Source organism: Capra hircus, chromosome 5 (genome assembly GCF_001704415.2).
Source record: "Capra hircus breed San Clemente chromosome 5, ASM170441v1, whole genome shotgun sequence".
Lineage (NCBI taxonomy): Eukaryota > Metazoa > Chordata > Mammalia > Artiodactyla > Bovidae > Capra > Capra hircus.
Window position 1 is genome coordinate 83,006,712 of NC_030812.1, and position 21,655 is coordinate 83,028,366.

Below are 21,655 nucleotides of genomic sequence, written 5' to 3' on the forward strand. Positions count from 1 at the left end.
TTATAAATCAATTGTACTCCAATAAAATCTTTTTTTTAAAGTCATGTCCAGAGACCCAGTTCAAGGTCTAATATCAAAGGCTCCCTGGTGTCAAAGACTCAGTGTCTTGCATTGCTTTTCTCATGAGTGGTCCCAATCTAATGCCCAAGATGGCAGTATCCACATTTCAGGCAGCAAACTTCAGTAGGGACACAGTAAAAGAGGTCAAAGTATGGCCATCAACAGTCCTTTTAAGAAGATTCCAAGGAACTGTCACATGACTCTTCTGCTTACCTCCCATTGGCCAGAACTTAGTCACATGGTCATACCCACTGCAAGGTAAACAGGGAAGTGTAGCAGAAAAAATGGAAGTGCAGGCAACTGGCAGTTTTTGCCACTGAGAAACAAAATATTGGAAACAAGAGGGGAGCAGTAACTACTGCAGACTACTGTAGTATTGCAGTAAGAAATAATAGGGACTGTGTTTGTGAGGATGAAGTGTGAAGGCAAGATCTAAGAGCTGTCTGGGAAGCAGATGTCTTAAAAGATGGTGATCTAGGGGGTGGGTTGATGGCTCTTGATTTCTGGCTTGAGGGACTGACTAAATAGAAGTCACACCATGGGGAATTTTCACTATCACAAAGCAGATAGAAGGAAAAAACAAAATGAGGGGGGAAAGGCAAAATAGTTTGGATTTGACTTAAAAGCAGAAGGAGAGATACAAATATCCAAATAATATAGGATGCTGGGCATTTCCTTCTAGCCAAAAGAGTGGAATATGAAACTTCCAGACCTGATTGTCATCAACTAGAACAACTGTGGGCAAGTGATTTCATCCTCTGGACCTTAATTTTCTCATCTATAAAATGGCTTCCCTGGTGGCTCAGACAGTAAAGCATCTGCCTGCAACGCAGGAGACCCAGGTTCAATCCCTGAGTCAGGAAGACCCCCTGGAGAAGGAAATGGCAACCCACTCCAGTACTCTTGCCTAGAAAATTCCATGGATGGAGGAGCCTGGTGGGCTACAGTCCATGGGGTTGCAAAGAGTCAGACATGACTGAGCAATTTCACTTTCATAAAATAGGAAATTTCCACTAGATAATGTCTAAGTTTTCATCAGCTGTAGAACTATTTGATTCACCAATCAGACCAATCACCTGTGCTAACCATCAGGATGAAGTGCACAAGCTTGCATCACTCCAGCCCATGCATTCTGTGCCAATGGAGAAAGTAAAGAGGTTATATCTTTAAGTCCAAGTAAACACAATTTCCTGTGTAATTGCTTCATATCTCTTTTCAACTTGGCTGTTGGAAACCTAGTTTTGTGTGGTCAGATGGTATTAAACTTTGGCAAATTTACAAAGTCTCTCATTAAAGTGGGGGTGGTTTTGTGAAACTTCACTTCAAGATCATTTTAAAAGGTTTTACTTGGTGAGAAAAAGATTACTTTTCCTATTATGCACATAAGTCTACATGTGGTAGTTGAAAATATCTCCCTTGAGTTAAGAATTTTCCCTTTTGGTTGATCAAGTATCATTGTTCCATCTACTACAAAGGATTAAAATGACTTGCTTCATCGCAGAGCAAAATAATGGCCACAGCATGTGATTTTGGTAGAAAGAACACTTTGTAATTGCTAATTTCCTATATCCAAATTCAGCTGAAGATTGCACCCTGAGTCCACAGTGCTTTGCAAGTCTTAACAACAGGACTGAAGGACTCTACCAGGCTTTGTAAAATGCCAGTGAATCTAGACTAGCAGGGAGTTTGCTGAGAATGAGGCTTTTGAAAGGTATATTCAAATCCAAGACCCCAAATGCTTTATGGAGATGTGAAAGAGTCCACAGGACACAGCTGGGAGACTCAGGTGTTGGCTTTGGCTCGTGCCTCTCTTCTCATCTTCATTGTGTTCTATGCCAACTGGCAGCTGTCCTCAAGGTCAGACTCTTTTTTAAAAACTCAGCAATTTAAATGAGAGCCAGTGGTGCTTTCAGCAGGTATAATCCCTTTTACTTGAAAAGTGTTTCAGCTAGTATTTCTTTTGATACAAAAAAGTTTGGAAATCTGATATAAGTATAATATTTTCAAACTCATCTCTTACACCAAATTTACATTCCACAGCCAAAGAAAAATATTTTTTACTGAATAAGTATCAGATCCCCGTCTACAATGAAAACACACATTTTCTAAGTAGCCAAAAGAAAACAAATGATAATGAAACTGTGATGATATAATCAACTTTGATGCCACAGTTTTCTATCCCTCTAGTCCCCAAATAATCAACCCTGTCTCTTGTATTTTTTAATGAATTATTCTTTGCATTCGAAAACCAGACCTTAAAGTGCAAATATCTTTACTCTTTGTCAAAGCATTCCATGTAGAGCTATTTGCAGAATGTGGAAACTGGAGTTATAGCTGATACCACTGAAACACTGCACTTCCAATTAGGTCTATAAAATATCTTGAATTATGTAAAATCTGTGAATTCTCAAAATCCCAAACACTGTGTTATGACTTTTGCTGATCAAGAAGTGGAGATGTGTGCAGGAACCACGGTGCTATAGGGCAAAGAGAATTGGCTCGGTATAACCACTGAGTCATACTCAAGGCCAAGTTTGTCCCTAACTAGCAGGGTGATCCTAGCAGAAAGTGAAGAGGAACTAAAAAGCCTCTTGATGAAAGTGAAAGAGGAGAGTGAAAAAGTTGGCTTAAAGCTCAACATTCAGAAAACGAAGATCATGGCATCCGGTCCCATCACTTAATGGGAAATAGATGGGGAAACAGCGGAAACTGTCAGACTTCATTTTTTTGGGCTCCAAAATCACTGCAGATGTTGATTGCAGCCATGAAATTAAAAGACGCTTACTCCTTGGAAGAAAAGGTATGACCAACCTAGATAGCATATTCAAAAGCAGAGATATTACTTTGCCAACAAAGGTCTGTCTAGTCAAGGCTGTGGTTTTTCCTGTGGTCAAGTATGGATGTGAGAGTTGGACTGTGAAGAAGGCTGAGCACCGAAGAATTGATGCTTTTGAACTGTGGTGTTGGAGAAGACTCTTGAGAGTCCCTTGGACTGCAAGGAGATCCAACCAGTCCATTCTGAAGGAGATTAGCCCTGGGATTTCTTTGGAGGGAATGATGCTGAAGCTGAAACTCCAGTACATTGGCCACCTGATGGGAAGAGTTGACTCATTGGAAAAGACTGATGCTGGGAGGGATTGAGGGCAGGAGGAGAAGGGGATGACAGAGGATGAGATGGCTGGATGGCATCACGGACTCGATGGACGTGAGTCTGAATGAACTTTGGGAGTTGGTGATGGACAGGGAGGCCTGGCGTGCTGCGATTCATGGGGTCGCAAAGAGTCGGACAGGACTGAGCGACTGAAATGAACTGAACTGAACTGAGCAGAGTGATCTTGGGTAAACCAGTTGGCCTCTCTCTCACCAATAATTTCTAAATGTTTCAGTAACTCTTTAAGTGAGAAAAATCATCACTATGTCACATATATGAGATAGGCTACTTATCCTGTCTATATCTATCTTATCTGTTGGATTTGGCATAGAGTTCGAGTTCTTCCATAGCATCTTATGATTTGTTTTCAAAACGAATGTTTTGGCCAACCCAATACCTATCTATCTATCTATCTATCCATCTATCTATGTATCATTCATCTACCTATCAGTAAACTAGTAGCTTAATTCCTAAATCCCTGAAGTCATCTTCTCACCTCTCACTCCTCACTTCTAATCTACCACCAAATTCTGCCAACATTTCCTTCAGAATATACCCAGAACCTGACCCTTCTTGTCACCTTCATTGTTCACGGTGGTGACCAGCCATGTCAGCTCTCTTTGGATGATGGCATTGACCACCTCCCCTGATTTCTCTGCTTCTTGCTCTCCTTCAAGGTATTTTCAACACAGAAGCCAAAGTGACTTCTTAAAAACAGAAGTCAGATCCTCTCAGTCCTCAGCTCAATGACTGATCAGCCCCTGAGGATCTGGCCTCCCTCATCACTCTCTAGCCCGTTTTCTGCCTCTGCCCTCTCTGCCCCAACCTCAACAGCCTCTTGCCAGACATGCCACTGCCTCAGATCTCTGCATTGCTGCTTCCTCTGCCAGCAGAGACTGGTTCACCAACCCAAGTTTGAGTTAATGTGGGCGAAATATTTGCACTGAATCACTGGGAATGAAAAAGATATAGTAAATCTAGAATACATTCTTATAAAGTAAGTGTTAGTAAGTGTTAGTTGCTCAGTCATGTCTGACTCTTGGCAGCTCCATGGACTGTAGGCTTCCAGGCTCTCCTGTCCATGTAGTTCTCCAGGCAAGAATACTGGAGTGGGCTGCCGTTTCCTTCTTCAAGGGATCTTCCCAACCCAGGGATTGAACCAGGGTCTCCTGAATCTCAGGAGGATTCTTTATCGCCTGAGCCATGTTCCTAGCAAAGGCACAAACTTTACAGGACTGAGCGACAAATTGGAGAAAGGGATTAAAAAGGGTAAAAATATCTGTGTTCCTATATGAGCCAAGGATATTTTAAAATATTTTTATATTATTTAAATAACATTATATATTATGTTCCAAAGTTTTTCAGGTGTGGAATTAGTATACATTTCAAGTTCAGCATTTCAAAGTATCTTCTAACTCTAAAATACTATAATTAACAAATACTATAAAATAATTATGTAAATCAAATACAGATATGCTTTCTCACATGACTGTGCTTATAGAATATTGATGCAGTCTTATATGGCTTCCCTTGTGGCTCAGCCGATAAGGAATCTGCCTGCAATACGGGAGACCTGGGTTTGATCCCTGGGTTGGGAAGACCCCTGGAGAAGGAAAAGGCTACCCACTCCAGTATTTTTGCCTGGAGAATTCTCGGACACGACTGAATGACTTTCACATTCACTTATTTAAATATCAGATTTATGTTACTGTAGTTAAGAAAAAATTTTTTTTCAGCTATGTGGTTTTATGAGAAGTATTTTTCTACTTTTCAGAAATAATTTATGAAGAACCAATGAAGTTTTAATTTTAATCTTGAGCATTCCACCTTTCTCTTGCTAGACTGGATGTGTGTATGTGTGTGTGTGTTATGTGTGTTTAATGAATCCATTAGTTCATGCAGAAGCCAAAAAATTAAAGTGGATCACCAATTTCGGGCAACTAAGCTACCTATTATTTCTTGTATGCATAAAGATGGATGTTTTTTAACCTATGTGATGTATTTCAACCTACATGGATCAGATATAAAAAGGTTTTCTGTGCCTGTCCCCTGATCCAGTGCCAAGGAGAAAAGAAGTTTAAATAATTCTAACTTCTTAATAGCTTATCCAGACAACAAAGCCTCTGCCTTTGGATAATGCTACAGTTTCTTTAAAGTAGTGTTTGCACAGCACTTTAGAAGAGCTATTATTAAAAATGCAGGTCTTTGAGGTTTGTTTCAAACCTTCTGAAAGGTATTTCTAGTGCTGAAGCAGGAATCTGCTCCCTAGTTGACATGCATATATTAAAATTTGAAGATTACTGTAAAGAAGGTATTGCTTGAGGATTCTAAGTCAATATGTTGAAAACATTCCTATAACATTATCAGTCATGTTTTGTGTTAGCTACTAGGCTGTGTTAAGGGCTCTGGGTATTCAGTTGTTATTGTATTATTGTTATGTAACTGACAGCTTTATTCAGCTAATTTATATACATCCCTCATTCAAAGTATGCTATTTAATGGTTTTTAGTATGTTCATAGAGTTGTGCAACAATCCTAACCATTAATTTTAGAACATTTTAATCCTTCTCGAAAGAATCTTCACACCCCTTAGCTATAATGTCTTTCCTCCTCAGCCCAAGGCAAGCACTAACCTAGCTTCTGAGTCTATAGATATATGGTGAACATTTGTGTACAAGTTTTGGGGTTAACATATGTTTTCATTCTCTTAGGCTTTTACACTGAGTGGAATTGCTGGGTCTAATTGCAACTCTATGTTTAACTTTTTGAGCAACTGCCAAACTGTTTTCCAAAGTAGCTGTACCATTTTACATTCCTGCCAAATGTTTGAGAATTCTGATTTGTCTACATTCTCACCAACACTTACTGTCTTTTTGATAATAGCCTTTCTAGACAAGTGGTATTGATTGGCAGTTCCCTAATGACTATGTCAAGCATCATTTAAAATGTTTATTGGCCACTTGTGTATATTCTTTAGGGAAATGCCTGTTCAGATCCTTTCCCAGTTTTTTAATGAGTTTTTAAAATCTTTTTATTATTGAGTTGTAAGGGTTTTTTCACATAGTCTAGATAGTCCCTTGTCAGATGGATGATTTGCAGATATTTCGTGCCATTCTATGGATTTTATCATTTTCTTGGTAATGCCCTTTGTTGTACACAAGTTTTTAATTTTATTGATTTCCCATTTGTTTCTTCTCTTGTTGCTCATATTTTTTTTGTCCTAGCTAATAATTTGTTTCTAAGTTCAAAGTCATGCAGATTTACTTTTTTGTTTTCTTTCAAGAGTGTGATAGTTTTAGCTCTTAATGTTTAGATTTTTGATCAGTTGAACTAATTTTTGTACATGGGGTGAAGTAGGGGTCCAGCTGCATGCACATGTCCAGTTGTCCCATTACCATCTGTTGAAAAGATTATTCTTTCCTTTATTGAATGGTTTTGTTGTTTAGTCGCTAAGTCATGTCGACTCTTGGGCAACCCTATGGATTGTAACCCTCCAGGCTCCTCTGTCCATGGGATTTCCCAGGCAAAAATACTGGAGTGGGCTGCTGTTTTCTCTCCAAGGGATCTCTCTGACCCTGGTGTCAAACCGGAGTCTCTTGCATTGGCAGGCAGATTCTTTACCACTGAGATAACAGGGAAGCGCTCGAATGGTTTTAGCACCCTGTAAAAAGTCAATTGATCATAAATGTGAGTGTATTTCTGTACTTTCAATTCTATTACTGATCTATTATATATTCATCCTATGCCAGTAGCATACTGCCTTGACTGCTGTGGCTTTATGATAAGTTTTTAAAATCAGGAAGTGTGAGTCCTTCAAGTTCATTCATCTTAAATTAATAAAAGATTTTTTGGTTATTCTGGGTCCTTTGGGTTTCCAAATGAATTTTAGGATCAGCATGTCAATTTCTACAAAGAAGTCTGGCAGGATTCTGATAGAGATTTCACTAAATTTATAGATCAGTTACAGAAGTAAAGCCATTTTAACAGTGTTAAGTCTTCCAATCTATAAACATAAAACGTCTTTCTATTTATCGTTCAGTTGAGTTCAGTCGCTCAGTCATGCCCCCATGAACCGCAGCACGCCAGGCCTCCCTATCCATCACCAGCTTCCAGAGACCATCCAAACCCATGTCTATTGAGTCAGTGATGTCATCCAACCATCTCATCCTCTGTTGTCCCCTTCTCCTGCCCTCAGTCTTTCCCAGCACAGGGTCTTTTCTAATGAGTTAGCTCTTCGCATAAGGTGGCAAGTTTCAGCTTCTAGATCAGTCCCTCCAGTGAACACCCAGGACTAATCTCCTTTAGGATGGACTGGCTTGACATTCTTGCAGTCCAAGGACTCTCAAGAGTCTTCTCCAACACTACAGTTCAAAAGCATCAATTCTTCGGCACTCAGCCTTCTTTACTGTCCAACTATCACATCCAAACATGACCACTGGTAAAACGATACTTTTGACTATACAGACCTTTGTAGGCAAAGTAATGTCTCTGCTTTTTAATATGCTGTCTAAGTTTATCATAGCTTTTCCTCCAAGGAACAAGCATCTTTTAATTTCATGGCTGCAATCACCATCTGCAGTGATTTTGGAGCCCCCAAAATTAAAGTCTCTTACTGTTTTCATTGTTTCCCCATCTATTTGCCATGAAGTGATGAGAACAGATGCCATGATCTTAGTTTTCTGAATGTTGAGTTATAAGTCAGCTTTTCACTCTCTTCTTTCACTTTCATCAAGAGGCTCTTTAGTTCCTTTTTGCTTTCTGCCATAAGGGTGGTATCATCCGTATATCTGAGGTTATTGACATTTCTCCCAGCAATCTTGATTCCAGCTTGTGATTCTTCCAGTCCAGCGTTTCTCATGATGTACTCTGCATAGAAGTTAAATAAGCAGCTTGACAATATACAGCCTTGACATACTCCTTTCCCAATTTGTAACCAGTCCGTTGTTCCATGCCCAGGTCTAACTGTTGCTTCTTGACCTACATATAGATTTCTCAAGAGGCAGGTCAGGTGGTCTGGTATTCCCATCTCTTTCAGAATCTTCCACAGTTTATTGTGATTCACATAGTCAAAGCCTTTGGCATTGTCAATGAAGCAGAAATAGATGTTTTTCTGGAACTCTCATGCTTTTTCAGTGATCCAGCGGATGTTGGCAATTTGATCTTGGTTCCTCTGCCTTTTCTAAAACCAGCTTGAACATCTGGAGGTTCAAGGTTCATGTATTGCTGAAGCCTGGCTTGCAGAATTTTGAGCATTACTTTACTAGCATGTGAGATGAGTGCAATTGTGTGGTAGTTTCAGCATTCTTTGACTTTGCCTTTCTTTGGGATTGGAATGAAAACTCACCTTTTCCAGTCCTGTGGCCACTGCTGAGTTTTCCAAATTTGCTGGCATATTGAGTGCAGCACTTTCACAGCATCATCTTTCAGGATTTGAAATAGCTCAACTGGAATTCCATCACTTCCACTAGCTTTGTTTGTAGTGATGCTTCCTAAGGCTCACTTGACTTCACATTCCAGGATGTCTGGCTCTAGGTGAGTGTGAGTGATCACACCACTGTGATTATCTGGGTCATGAAGATCTTTTTTATACAGTTCTTCTGTGTATTCTTGCCACCTCTTCTTAATATCTTCTGCTTCTGTTAGGTCCATACCATTTCTGTCCTTTATCGAGCCCATCTTTGCATGAAATGTTCCCTTGGTATCTCTAATTTTCTTGAAGAGATCTCTAGTCTTTCCCATTCTGTTGTTTTCCTCCATTTCTTTGCATTGATCACTGAAGAAGGCTTTCTGATCTCTCCTTGCTATTTGGAAATCTTCATTCAAATGGGTATATCTTTCCTTTGCATTTCATTTCTCTTCTTTTGCCACTATTTGTAATGCCTCCTCAGACAGCCATTTTTCTTTTTTGCATTTCTTTTTCTTGGGATGATCTTGATCCCTGTCTCCTGTACAATGTCAGGAACCTCCATCCATAGTTCATCAAGCACTCTATCAGATCTAGTCCCTTAAATCTATTTCTCACTTCCACTGTATAGTCATAAGGGATTTGATTTAAGTCATACCTGAATGGTCTGGTGGTTTTCCCTACTTTCTTCAATTTAAGTCTCAATTTGGCAATACGGAGTTCATGATCTGAGCCACAGTCAGCTCCCAGTCTTGTTTTTGCTGACTGTATAGAGCTTCTCCATATTTGGCTGCAAAGAATATTCTCAGTCTGATTTTGGTGTTGACCATCTGGTGATGTCCATGTGTAGAGTCTTCTCTTGTGTTGTTGAAAGAGGGTGTTTGCTATTATCAGTGCATTCTCTTGGCAGAACTCTATTGGCTTTTACCCTGCTTCATTCTGTACTCCCCGGCCAAATTTGCCTGTTACTCCAGGTATTTCTTGACTTCTTACTTTTGCATTTCAGTCCCCTATAATGAAAAGGACATCTTTTTCTGGTGTTAGTTCTAGAAGGTTTTGTAGGTCTTCATAGAACTATTCATCTTCAGCTTCTTCAGCTTTACTGGTCGGGGCATAGACTTACTTGGATTACTGTGTTATTGAATGGTTTGCCTTGGAAACTAACCGAGATCATTCTGTCATTTTTGAGATTGCATCCAAATACTGCATTTTGGACTCTTTTGTTGCCTATGATGGCTACTCTATTTCTTCTAAGGGACTCCTGCCCATAATAGTAGATATAATGGTCCTCTGAGTTAAATTCACCCATTCCAGTCTATTTTAGTTCGCTGATTCCTAGAATGTCGACATTCACTCTTGCCATCTCCTGTTTGACCACTTCCAATTTGCCTTGATTCATGGACCTAACATTCCAGGTTCCTGTGCAATATTGCTCTTTACAGCATAGGACCTTGCTTCTATCACCAGTCACATCCACAACTGGGTATTGTTTATGCTTTGGCTCCATCCGTTCATTCTTTCTGGAGTTATTTCTCCACTGATCTCCAGTAGCATATTGGGCACCTACTGACCGGGGGAGTTCCTCTTTCAGTATCCTATCATTTTGCCTTTTCATACCGTTCATGGAGTTCTCAAGGCAGAATACTGAAGTGGTTTGCCATTCCCTTCTCCAGTGGACCACATTCTGTCAGACCTCTCCACTATAACCCACCATCTTGGGTAGCCCCACGGGCATGGCTTAGTTTCATTGAGTTAGACAAGGCTGTGGTCCTAGTGTGATTAGATTGACTAGTTTCTGTGATTATGGTTTCAGTGTGGAAGCAACAGTTAGAACTGGACGTGGAACAACAGACTGGTTCCAAATAGGAAAAGGAGTACGTCAAGGCTGTATATTGTCACCCTGCTTATTTAACTTATATGCAGAGTACATCATGAGAAATGCTGGGCTCGAAGAAACACAATCTGGAATCAAGATTGCCAGGAGAAATATCAAGAACCTCAGATATGCAGATGACACCATCCTTATGGCAGAAAGTGAAGAGGAACTAAAAAGCATCTTGATGAAAGTGAAAGAGGAGAGTGAAAAAGTTGGCTTAAAGCTCAACATTCAGAAAACAAAGATCATGGCATCTGGTCCCATCACTTCATGGGAAATAGATGGGGAAACAGTGGAAACAGTGTCAGACTTTATTTTTTTAGGCTCCAAAATCACTGCAGATAGTGACTGTAGCCATGAAATTAAAAGACGCTTACTCCTTGGAAAGAAAGTTATGACCAACCTAGATAGCATATTTAAAAGCAGAGACATTACTTTGCCGACTAAGGTCCATCTAGTCAAGGCTATTGTTTTTCCAGTAGTCATGTATGGATGTGAGAGTTGGACTGTGAAGAAAGCTGAGCACTGAAGAATTGATGCTTTTGAAGTGTGGTGTTGGAGAAGACTCTTGAGAGTCCCTTGGACTGCAAGGAGATCCAACCAGTCCATTCTGAAGGAGATCAACCCTGGGATTTCTTTGGAGGGAATGATGCTGAAGCTGAAACTCCAGTACTTTGGCCATCTCATGCAAAGAGTTGACTGATTGGAAAAGACTCTGATGCTGGGAGGGATTGGGGGCAGGAAGAGAAGGGGACGACAGAGGATGAGATGGCTGAATGGCATCACTGACTCGATGGATGTGAGTCTGAGTGAACTCCGGGAGTTGGTGATGGACAGGGAGGCCTGGCATGCTGTGGTTCATGGGGTCTCAAGAGTCAGACACGACTGAGGGACTGAAATGAACTGAACTGATCTGAACCTGATAGTTACATGGTTGGTTCCCCTGGCAATCAGTCCCCATTCTTAGATGGGATCCAAAGTCACCTAATTAACATAACAAAAAACGTTGATCACTGTCATCATTAGGCAGGCAATTCCAAGGGTTTTAGAAGCCAGTTCTGATTATGCTGATAATATGGCTGCTGTTAATGTACTAGGGATAAATTAGAGGGCCAGGACTGCTTTTTCTTAGTCAAAACAGGAACTATTTTTAACCCCTAAAGCATCTAGTTTTAAAAATCTGAATCCATTTCCAATGGTGGCATCTCTTTTGCTGATGAAATGTGAGGAGCAATTAGGTAGTTCTGTTGGTTAGTCAACTGTCAAGATTGGTAGCATAATCATAGGTATTTTCACAAGATCTTCTATTCCTCAGTAAGGAAACATTTCACACTTCTTGGGTATGGGTCCCATGCTACCAGGGGTTTTATATTTTCACATGGACAAGGAGGGATAGAAGCAGAATTGGGAAAGAGGTTTTCGTATATAAGAATAAATATATTTTCTAACCTAGATTTAACTCTTTTAACATCAATTATTTCTATCCATCAATTTTCCATGTTAGAAAATAAATTCCTAGGATAATATTAAAGAGTTTCATCAAAAGAGTTTGGAACAATTTTTTTTTTCTGTTAAATTTCATGACTTAGAGGTATTCAACATTTCTTTATCTCAGAATCACCTTTCCTAGTTCTAACAGGTTCAGAGGGCCAAGAAATAAAACAATGATGATTACATCGCCAGTCTTGACAGTTGGTTTATCAGCTGCACTAACTAATTGCTCCTCGTATTTCATCAGCAAAAGAGATATCTCCCTTGAAAATGGATTAAGGGAACTTCCCTGGTGGGCCACTGGTTAAGATTTTGCCTTCCAATGCAGGGGGCGCAGGTTCCATCCCTGGTTGGTGAGTGGAGAGCCCACATGCTGCACAGCACAGCCAAAAAATAAAAATAAATGAAATAACAGTAAGAATAATAAAATAATTTTTAAAAGAAAATGGATTCAGATGTTTTAAAACCAGATGCTTTAGGGCTAAAACAATAGTAATTTCCATTTTGGTGAGAAAAAAGCATTGGGCCTTTAATTTATCTCTGTTGTTAAGTGTTAGCCACTTAGTCATGTCTGACTCTTTGCCACCCCATGGACTGTAGCCTGCCAGGCTCCTCTGTCCATGGGATTCTCAAGGCAAGAATATTGGAGTGGATTGCCATTTCCTTCTCCAGGGGATCTTCCTGACCCAAGAATCGAACCTATGGATGATGAACTCTACCTATTCTATACCATATATATGGATATCCAAATAAGTGTATGCATATACATATGTATGGGGTTTCCCTGGTGCCTCAAATGGTAAAGAACCTGCCTGCAATAGGGAGACCCGGATTTGATCCCTGGGTGGGGAAGATCTCCCAGAAGAGGGAAAGACTACCCGTTCCATGGGGATCATGAAGAGTTGGACACAACTGAGTAACTAACGCTTTCACTTCACTTAAATGCACATGTATATTTTTAACTTCATAGACAATTCACAGCCTAAGGAGGAGACACTTTGAAACTAAGATATATCATTGTTGCTTCTTTAAGAGAAAAATTTATTTTAGATTTATGGTTTGAGTCAACTCATATGTCACATAATTTATAAATACCAAACATACTCAAAAACGAAGTTTGGCTTATTTGGATATTTCATTGAGCTAATAAGCCCAAGGGTAGATCTTGATTGACTTATAGGTGAGTTTGATTAGCAAATATTTCTGAGACGAATCTTCAAAGAGCATTTGTATTACTTTGCTCTAGTGAATTCCAAGATTTCATGCTGTCATTATAGTAACAGGCTGCACCTAAAAACCTTAGTACTGACTCGGCAAATGACAGCTGGGGGAACTGCTCAGTATCGGTACATAGTCTGAATTGGCTCTAGTCTACACCAATGGTGGTGAGTCTTCATTAGAATATTAAAAAACTTTCTTGTTTACATGGTTTTGCATTAAACCGATTCACATACACATGGAATACATTGTATGATCAGTATCTCAAGTCACACTGAAAGCATATCCTATTTGTATTTGGTGACCAATCCTCATGATCTTCCCCCCCAAAAAAACTACAGAGTTGAGTAGTTTGTTTGGGGCATAGTCTCACCTACCAGAGTGTCACTGCTTTCCTAACCATGACACATCTAAGTCCCCAAACTAAATCTGCTTGCCCAAAGGCACTACTGTAGCATTTCGCTCAAACCCGCCCTTCCATGTGCCGGGACCACTTTGCCTCCTCCTCTCTGGTGGCATTTAAACTCCCATTTAAGGAAACATCATGTTTTAGGAATTTAGGTTTGTCCACAGTAGTGTAAAAGTGATCAGCTACTCTTCCCAGTCTGTGTGTGTGTGTGTATACGTGTACACACATACAAAGGTGCTCTGTGATGTAAAATGCTTGCATGGATGACCTGCTTCCTGTTTTGCTCTGTGAGGTGGGAAAGGAAGACAAGCAAGCAGGTGTGTAATCAGGAAGGTGAGCAGTGCAAGAAGCCTCTCAGGAAGTGAAGCTGGGGCACTAGCAGGTAGAAGGAGTCAGCCCACTGGGACTAGAGAATGGCTTCTCTCCATCTGCTCTCTAATCCCAGGTAGTCTCCTACACGGGCTCCATTAAGACAGGATGGGGAGACCAGCACGGACCCTCAAATGCCCTACACTCTTAGAATCTATTTTCTGAATGCAAGGGTCCTTCCTAACGGGTCTCTGGAAGAGAAGCAACTGGTCCCAGTCAAAAGGTCAAAGAAAGAGAGGTTTATTTTTACTTTCTATCTCCCTCTTTGAGTTTTTTTTACAGACCTTCTAAATACATAATGGAAACAATGTATTATCTCAATTCTAAGATGATTTTTTTTCACAATTCAACACCTCTGAAACTGAGATGCATCCTATGATCAATGGCAATTTTCGGGATTGATGTTGCCTGAATTGAATTTCTTATATGAGCATGTATTTCCACTAGGGTCACTACGGACCTGAGACCACTTTAAATTAGATTATCTCCCTGAGTTGTTTGCAACACATTGGTGGTGTGAATGCAGATCTCATACCTATGTGAGTAAAAGTTATTGTTCAGAATCTCAGGGAAGAGTTTTCTTTTCTTTCTCCTACCAGGGCTGAGGTTGAAAAATGAAATTGTCCCTTGGGGACTCTGACTTTATGCCAGGGTCTCTTATTAGATTCCCTATCTTAGACTTTTTTCTTGGTAGTTGATAAAATAATGGCTTATCTTATAGCCAAAAGAATTTAAGAAATTTCACAGTGGAATTAAAAATACTGTCTCCAGGGAGAAGCATTTCTTCCCAGTTTCTTACTTGAATTGAAAATTGAAATTGGTTGTCTCCAGGGACAAGCATTCTTCCTAGTTTCTTACTTCTGAGCAGCAACACTGCCTTCTTCAGGTCTTCACTTGTCTTTCAGAGCCTTCCAGGCCTCTCCAAAAGAGCCAGGTAATCACCCTCCAGATGAATGATTCACTGTGTAATTTGTGGATATAATGGGATTTGTTCATTTGTAATTTCATCAAGATATAATTTTTGAGTAAATATTGTTATAATGCTCTAATTACCACTGTGGTGAATTTGTTCATTTGCTTTTGCAAATATTTATAAGGTTATCTATTCTCTGCACTGGAGAAGGAAAAAAGATGCCCAAGAAATGGCCCCTGACTTAAGGGAGCTTTGAGTTTGCTATGATTGGATAAGGGATGTGCTAAATAACTGTAATGTAACATAATGTAGAAAGTGATAATACTAGGGGAAAGGAATGGAAAAGCTATCCCATGATATTCAGGAGAGAAAGAAATCATTTCTAGTCAGAGAGAATCAAATAATACTTTACAGGTGATATGAATTATAATATTAAGGGGGAAAGTAATAAGGATTATCTTTTAAAATGCTTTGTGCACTTAGTCACTCAGTCGTGTCGACTCTTTGTGACCCCATGCACTTTAGCCCTCCAGGCTCCTCTGGCCATGGGATTCTCCAGGCAAGGATACTAGAGTGAGTTGCCAAGCCCTCCTCTTTGCCATGCCTCCTCCTCCTTTAGTTACACTATTTTATATAATCCTCTATGAAATCAGTGTAAATTTCATTTTACAGCTGAGAAAACTAGTTTTGAAAACTGAATAGCTTTTTAGAGGCATAAGCCTTGTTGTTGGGCTTCCCTGGTGGCTCAGAGGTTAAAGCATCTGCCTGGAATGCGGGAGACCCGGGTTCGATCCCTGGGTTGGGAAGATCCCCTGGAGAAGGAAATGGCAACCCACTCCAGTATTCTTGCCTGGAGAATCCCATGGAGGGAGGAGCCTGGTAGGCTACAGTCCAGATGGGATTTTCCAGGCAAGAATACTGGAGTGGGTTGCCATTTCCTTCTCCAGGAGATCTTCCCAACCCAGGGATTGAACCTGGGTCTCCTGCATTGTAGGCAGACGCTTTACTGTCTGAGTCACCAGGGAAGTCCCTAACAATGGAGGAATAGTTGTCACAGATGAGGCAGTGATTCGGGGATTGCGTGTCTAGGAGAAAGTAATACTAGAAGAAATAGAGAGCACAAGAGAATATGGGACAGTAAGGTCCTGTCCTAATGAGCTTAATTATAAGTATCCCAATACTGTCTGTGCCAGCAGAGTAAGAGTTTAGGAGAAAGGGCCAAGCAATTGTAGGATGTAATCAATGGTAAGGCTAGTGCCCATGGAGGGATACTCTTAGATCAGAGTGCTTCAAACTCAAACATGGTTCAGTGAGGTACCATGATATACGAAAAGTGATCCTCATACATGGACCTTGGTGACTCATGAAGTACAGGGAGACTCATTCTCATCAAGGAAGACATTTCAGTCCCCAATGAGAGAGACTTGAGAGCAAATCTGAACCACAAGGAAAAGGACTGATTTATGCTAAAGGGGGCTTCTCTAGTAGCTCAGCTGGTAAAAAAAATCTGCCTGTAATGCAGGAAGCCCTGGTTTAATTCCTGGATCAGGAAGATCCCTTGGAGAAGGGATAGGCTGCCCACTCCAGTATTCTTGGGATTCCCTGGTGGCTCAGATGGCAAAGAATCTGCCTGCAATGTGGGAGACCTGGGTTTGATCCCTGGGTTGGGAAGATCCCCTGGAGGACGGCATGGCAACCCACTTCAGTGTTCTTGCCTGGAGGATCCTCATGGACAGAGGAGCCTGGTGGGCTACAGTCCATGGGGTCATAAAGGGTCGAACATGACTGAGAGACTGAGCACAGCACAGCCAGTTCTGCCCCCACTGCTAGTTACCAGTTTCTTAGGGTATGAAGTTGACTTTTAATCCCCATTCTATCACTAGACAAACTGGTATAAAAATTAGGCATCAGAGACTTAGGTGGAAGGATCAGCCTAAGAGTCTTCTGGCTGGAGCTTTGTGGTCTTTCAGTGGAAGATTGAAATGTTATGCTCTCCACCTCTCTGCTGCTGCTGCTGCTGCTAAGTCACTTCAGTCATGTCCGACTCTGTGCAAACCCCATAGACGGCAGCCCACCAGGCTCCCCCGTCCCTGGGATTCTCCAGGCAAGAACACTGGAGTGGGTTGCCATTTCCTTCTCCAATGCATGAAAGTGAAAAGTGAAAGGGCAGTCGCTCAATCGTGTCCGAACCTCAGCGACCCCATGGACTGCAGCCCACCAGGCTCCTCTGTCCATGGAATTTTCCAGGCAAGAGTACTGGAGTGGCTCCACCTCTCTAGGGATCTGTTAATTTCTTTTTTTTTTTTTTAGTTTTATTTTTTTATTTAATTTTTTTAATTTTTTTAATTTTAAAATCTTTAATTCTTACATGCGTTCCCAAACATGAACCCCCCCTCCCACCTCCCTCCCCATAACATCTCTCTGGGTCATCCCCATGCACCAGCCCCAAGCATGCTGTATCCTGCGTCAGACATAGACTGGCGATTTGATTCTTACATGATAGTATACATGTTAGAATGCCATTCTCCCAAATCATCCCACCCTCTCCCTCTCCCTCTGAGTCCAAAAGTCCATTATACACATCTGTGTCTTTTTTGCTGTCTTGCAAAGGGATCTGTTAATTTCAAAGCACCCTGACATCAGGCATAAAGAAGTCAAAGGATTACATTACTTCCAGTCCACATTTGTTTACAGAGAAGGTAACTGATATCTACTGCCAGCCTGAGTTCTCATTTATTCTAAATATATATATGTATATTTATTTTTGATTACGCTGTGTTTGGGTGTTTGTTGCTGTGCATGGGCCTTCTCTAGTTGTGGAGGGGGGATACTCTCTAGTCAAGGTGTGCACTTCTCGTGGTGGCTTGTCTTGTTGAAGAGTGTGGACTCTGGGCGCATGGCTTCAGTAGCTGTGGCTCCCAGGCTCCAGAGTCCAGGCTTGGCAATTGCGGCACTTGGACTTAGTTGCCCCATGGCATGTGGGATATTCCCAGACTAGGGATCAAACCGGTGTCCCTGCAATGCAAGGCAGATTCTTAACCACTGGACCACTAGGGAAGCCCTCATTAATTCTAGAACAATTACGGGTCAGGTCAGGAAGCAACAGTTAGAACTGGACATGGAACCACATACTGGTTCCAAATAGGAAAAGGAGTACGTCAAGGCTGTATATTGTCACCCTGCTTATTTAACTTATATGCAGAGTACATCATGAGAAATGCTGGACTGGAAAAAGCACAAGCTGGAATCAAGATTGCCAGGAGAAATATCAAGAACCTCAGATATGCAGATGACACCACCCTTATGGCAGAAAGTGAAGAGAAACTCAAAAGCCTCTTGATGAAAGTGAAAGAGGAGAGTGAAAAAGTTGGCTTAAAGCTCAACATTCAGAAAACGAAGATCATGGCATCTGGTCCCATCACTTCATGGGAAATAGATGGGGAAACAGTGGAAACAGTGTGAGACTTATTTTTCTGGGCTCCAAAATCACTGCAGATGGTGATTGCAGCCATGAAATTTAAAGACTCTTACTCCTTGGAAGAAAAGTTATGACCAACCTAGATAGTATATTAAAAAGCAGAGACATTACTTTGCCGACTAAGGTCCATCTAGTCAAGGCTATGGTTTTTCCAGTAGTCATGTATGGATGTGAGAGTTGGACTGTGAAGAAGGCTGAGGGCCAAAGAATTGATGCTTTTGAAGTGTGGTGTTGGAGAAGACTCTTGAGAGTCCCTTGGACTGCAAGGAGATCCAACCAGTCCATTCTGAAGGAGATCAGCCCTGGGATTTCTTTGGAAGGAATGATGCTAAAGCTGAAACTCCAGTACTTTGGCCACCTGATGGGAAGAGTTGACTGATTGGAAAAGACTCTGATGCTGGGAGGGATTGGGGGCAGGAGGAGAAGGGGACGACCGAGGATGAGATGGCTGGATGGCATCACGGACTCGATGGACGTGAGTCTGAGTGAACTCCGGGAGTTAGTGATAGACAGGGAGGCCTGGCGTGCTGCAATTCATGGGGTTGCAAAGAGTTGGACACGACTGAGCGACTGAACTGAACTGAACTGAACTGTACTGAATAGGGCTGGAAATCTCTGAAACCATCAGTAGGCAGTTGAAATTGCTCAATTAGTTTAAGAGGAGAGCATAAACAAGAGGTTTTAAAGTCATGAAGATACAATGTGTGTGTGCTTGGTCGTGTCCAGCTCTTTGAAACTCCCTGCACTGTCACTTGCCAGGATCCTCTGTCTGTGTAATTTTTCCAGGCGAGAATACTGGAGCAGGTTGCCATTTCCTCCTCCAGGGGATCTTCCCGTCCCACGGATTGAACCTGAGCCTTTGCATCTTCTGCATTGGCAGGCAGATTCTTTACCACTGCACTACCTGGGAGGCCCCTAAATAGATACAATGGTTGCAAGTTTTTTTGTTTTTGTTTTTGTTTTAAGTGAAATTGTTGAAGGAAATAGGAAAGGGAAAAAGCAAACAGAGGGAAGATCCAAGGACTGACACAAAGGGATCCTCTGAAGGTGGAGAAAAAGAGGAGGAAGGGGAGCTGGACCAGAATTTGGAGGGAAGGAGGGCAGGAGAGAATGACAGATGTCACACAGAAACAGAGAAGGAATAAAACCATCAGATGGTCTACCAGGAGGTCGTTGTGACCCCTAAGAGCAAGCATGACTTATGCATGAGTGAACAAATCATACCGCAGTGGATGTAACATGAGTGAGCAGTAAGGAAATGAAAGCAATATAGTTTTTTCCCCTCAAAGGTTCTTGCTGTGGAAGGAAGGAGGGAAAGAGAGGCAGGGAAGGAACTCTGAGCACAGAAACTCAGAGTTGAGAGACGTTTTTCTTTTTGATTTTCAAATCTTTGAAGTGTTGTCTTTGAAAAGAATTGTCTCTAATCTTCAGCGTTTTATTGCTTCTATTTTAGGCCGTGGGATTAGAGTCAGAGGGTCCTGGATTCAGTTTATGCTGCTGTGTACTAGCTTTATCTTTTCCATGGAGCATAAGGTGTATGATTTTGACATGTTACTTAATCTTACTTATTTCACATGCAGATGAACATTACGCTTTGTTTACTTTGTGATTCTTCTTCCCAGGAGAAGGTCTGATTAAATCAGTTGTCATCATTCAATGAAGCACAACATTTCTGCAGAGAACAGTTCACCAAGACGTTCTCAGAGGTGCTGCTAATCTATGTGCACAAGGTTGTTACAAGATAAATGATTATGAGTCTAGAATAGTAATACTGCCTTATACATGCATTTTTCTTTAAATATTTACAAAGAATTTTTACAGACATTTTTCTAATTAAATTTGCATAACACACTCTCTGAAAGCAGAAAAAGTGAAGTAGCTAAAAAAAAAAAAAAAACAGAAAGAAAAACTAGATAATGAGGCCAAATAAAAATTGCCAAGTAGCAAAATAAATTGATTCTCACCTTGAATTTTTCATGGAACCTATAAGCTATAGAACCAGTTCTTTTGTCTAAGCACAATACCAAAGGGAATATTTCTTTTGTTGACTCCAATATATATTGTAAAGAGTTGAGCCAAAAGACATACAAATATTTTATTTAAACAATATGAGACTCAGGATTTAGTAAGGGTTGCCCAGGTACTTTGGACTAATTCTCCTACTGAAAACAAATAGAAAAGCTGGGGAATTGTAATAGAACTAAAGACACCAAAATGCTATCCAGTCAGTCAAGCATTGTGTTTCCAAGATCCAGAAGAATGAAAAAGGCCCAGAAAGATAACTAATCGGTAAAGTCAGATTTGCCCTAAATTTGTCAGGTCATTTTAGGAAGAATTGGTTGAGAGAATAAACAGAGAATTTACAGATTTATGGATACAGGGGACAAAAGTTGGAGTTCAAGGCCCAACAAAGAGAATAACTAGTAACATCTCCCTCCAGATTCTTGTTGGAACCTTGAAAGTCCAACCTGGGAGTAAGAATTAACCAGACAGAGACGGGCCCTCACTGAAACAGAAACCCAGCTCCAAACTGTCCTAAGTCCTAACTGAATTAAGTTAATAGGGACTTTCTGTGTCCCCAGCCATCAATTAGATATTCTGTAAAGGAATATATCATCTTAGGTCTAAATTGGATCTATAATTTTTTTCATAAACAATTATTGTTAATCAAGAGTACTCAGAAATATGAGAAAACAAGACAGGTGCCTAACACTAAGAAATAATAGATAAGGAACTTACACTACTCAATAGGAAAAGATATATAAGGTTGTTAGTTATTTGCTGACTTGTGTCTGACTCTTTTGTGACCCTATGGACTGTAGGCCACCAGGCTCCTCCATCCATGGGGTTTTCCGAGCAAGAATACTGGAGTGGGTTGCCGTTTCCTTCCCTGGTGGTTCAGACAGTAAAGAGTCTGCCTGCAATGCAGGAGAGTTGGGTTCAGTCCCTGGGTCAGGAAGATCGTCTGGTGAAAGAAATGGCTACCCACTCCAGTATTCTTGTCTGGAGAATCCCATGAACAGAGGAGCCTGGCGGGCTATAGTCCATTGGGTCACAAAGAGGTGGACACAACAGAATGACTAACACTTTCACTTTTTCTTTCTCCAATACACACACACACATACACACATATAGATATAATCTAGTAAAAAAAAAGGGGGGGGGTGGGCAAAAGACCTGAATAAACATTTTCCCAAAGAAGACATACAGATGACCAATAGGTATGTGAAAAGATGCTCAACATCACTAATCCATTGGAGAAATACAAATCAAAACCACAATGAGA

At 40.9% G+C, this 21,655-nt stretch overlaps 1 protein-coding gene across 1 annotated transcript in view; it reads left to right on the plus strand.

The window, feature by feature from the left end:
* The window catches only part of LMNTD1 (lamin tail domain containing 1), a 77,577-nt gene continuing 75,919 nt past the window's right edge, over positions 19,998–21,655 (plus strand). Inside the window, exon 1 of the mRNA XM_005680740.3 lies at positions 19,998–20,099. The gene's annotated coding sequence lies outside the window, so the exon portion shown is untranslated. The remainder of the gene's footprint in view (positions 20,100–21,655) is intronic.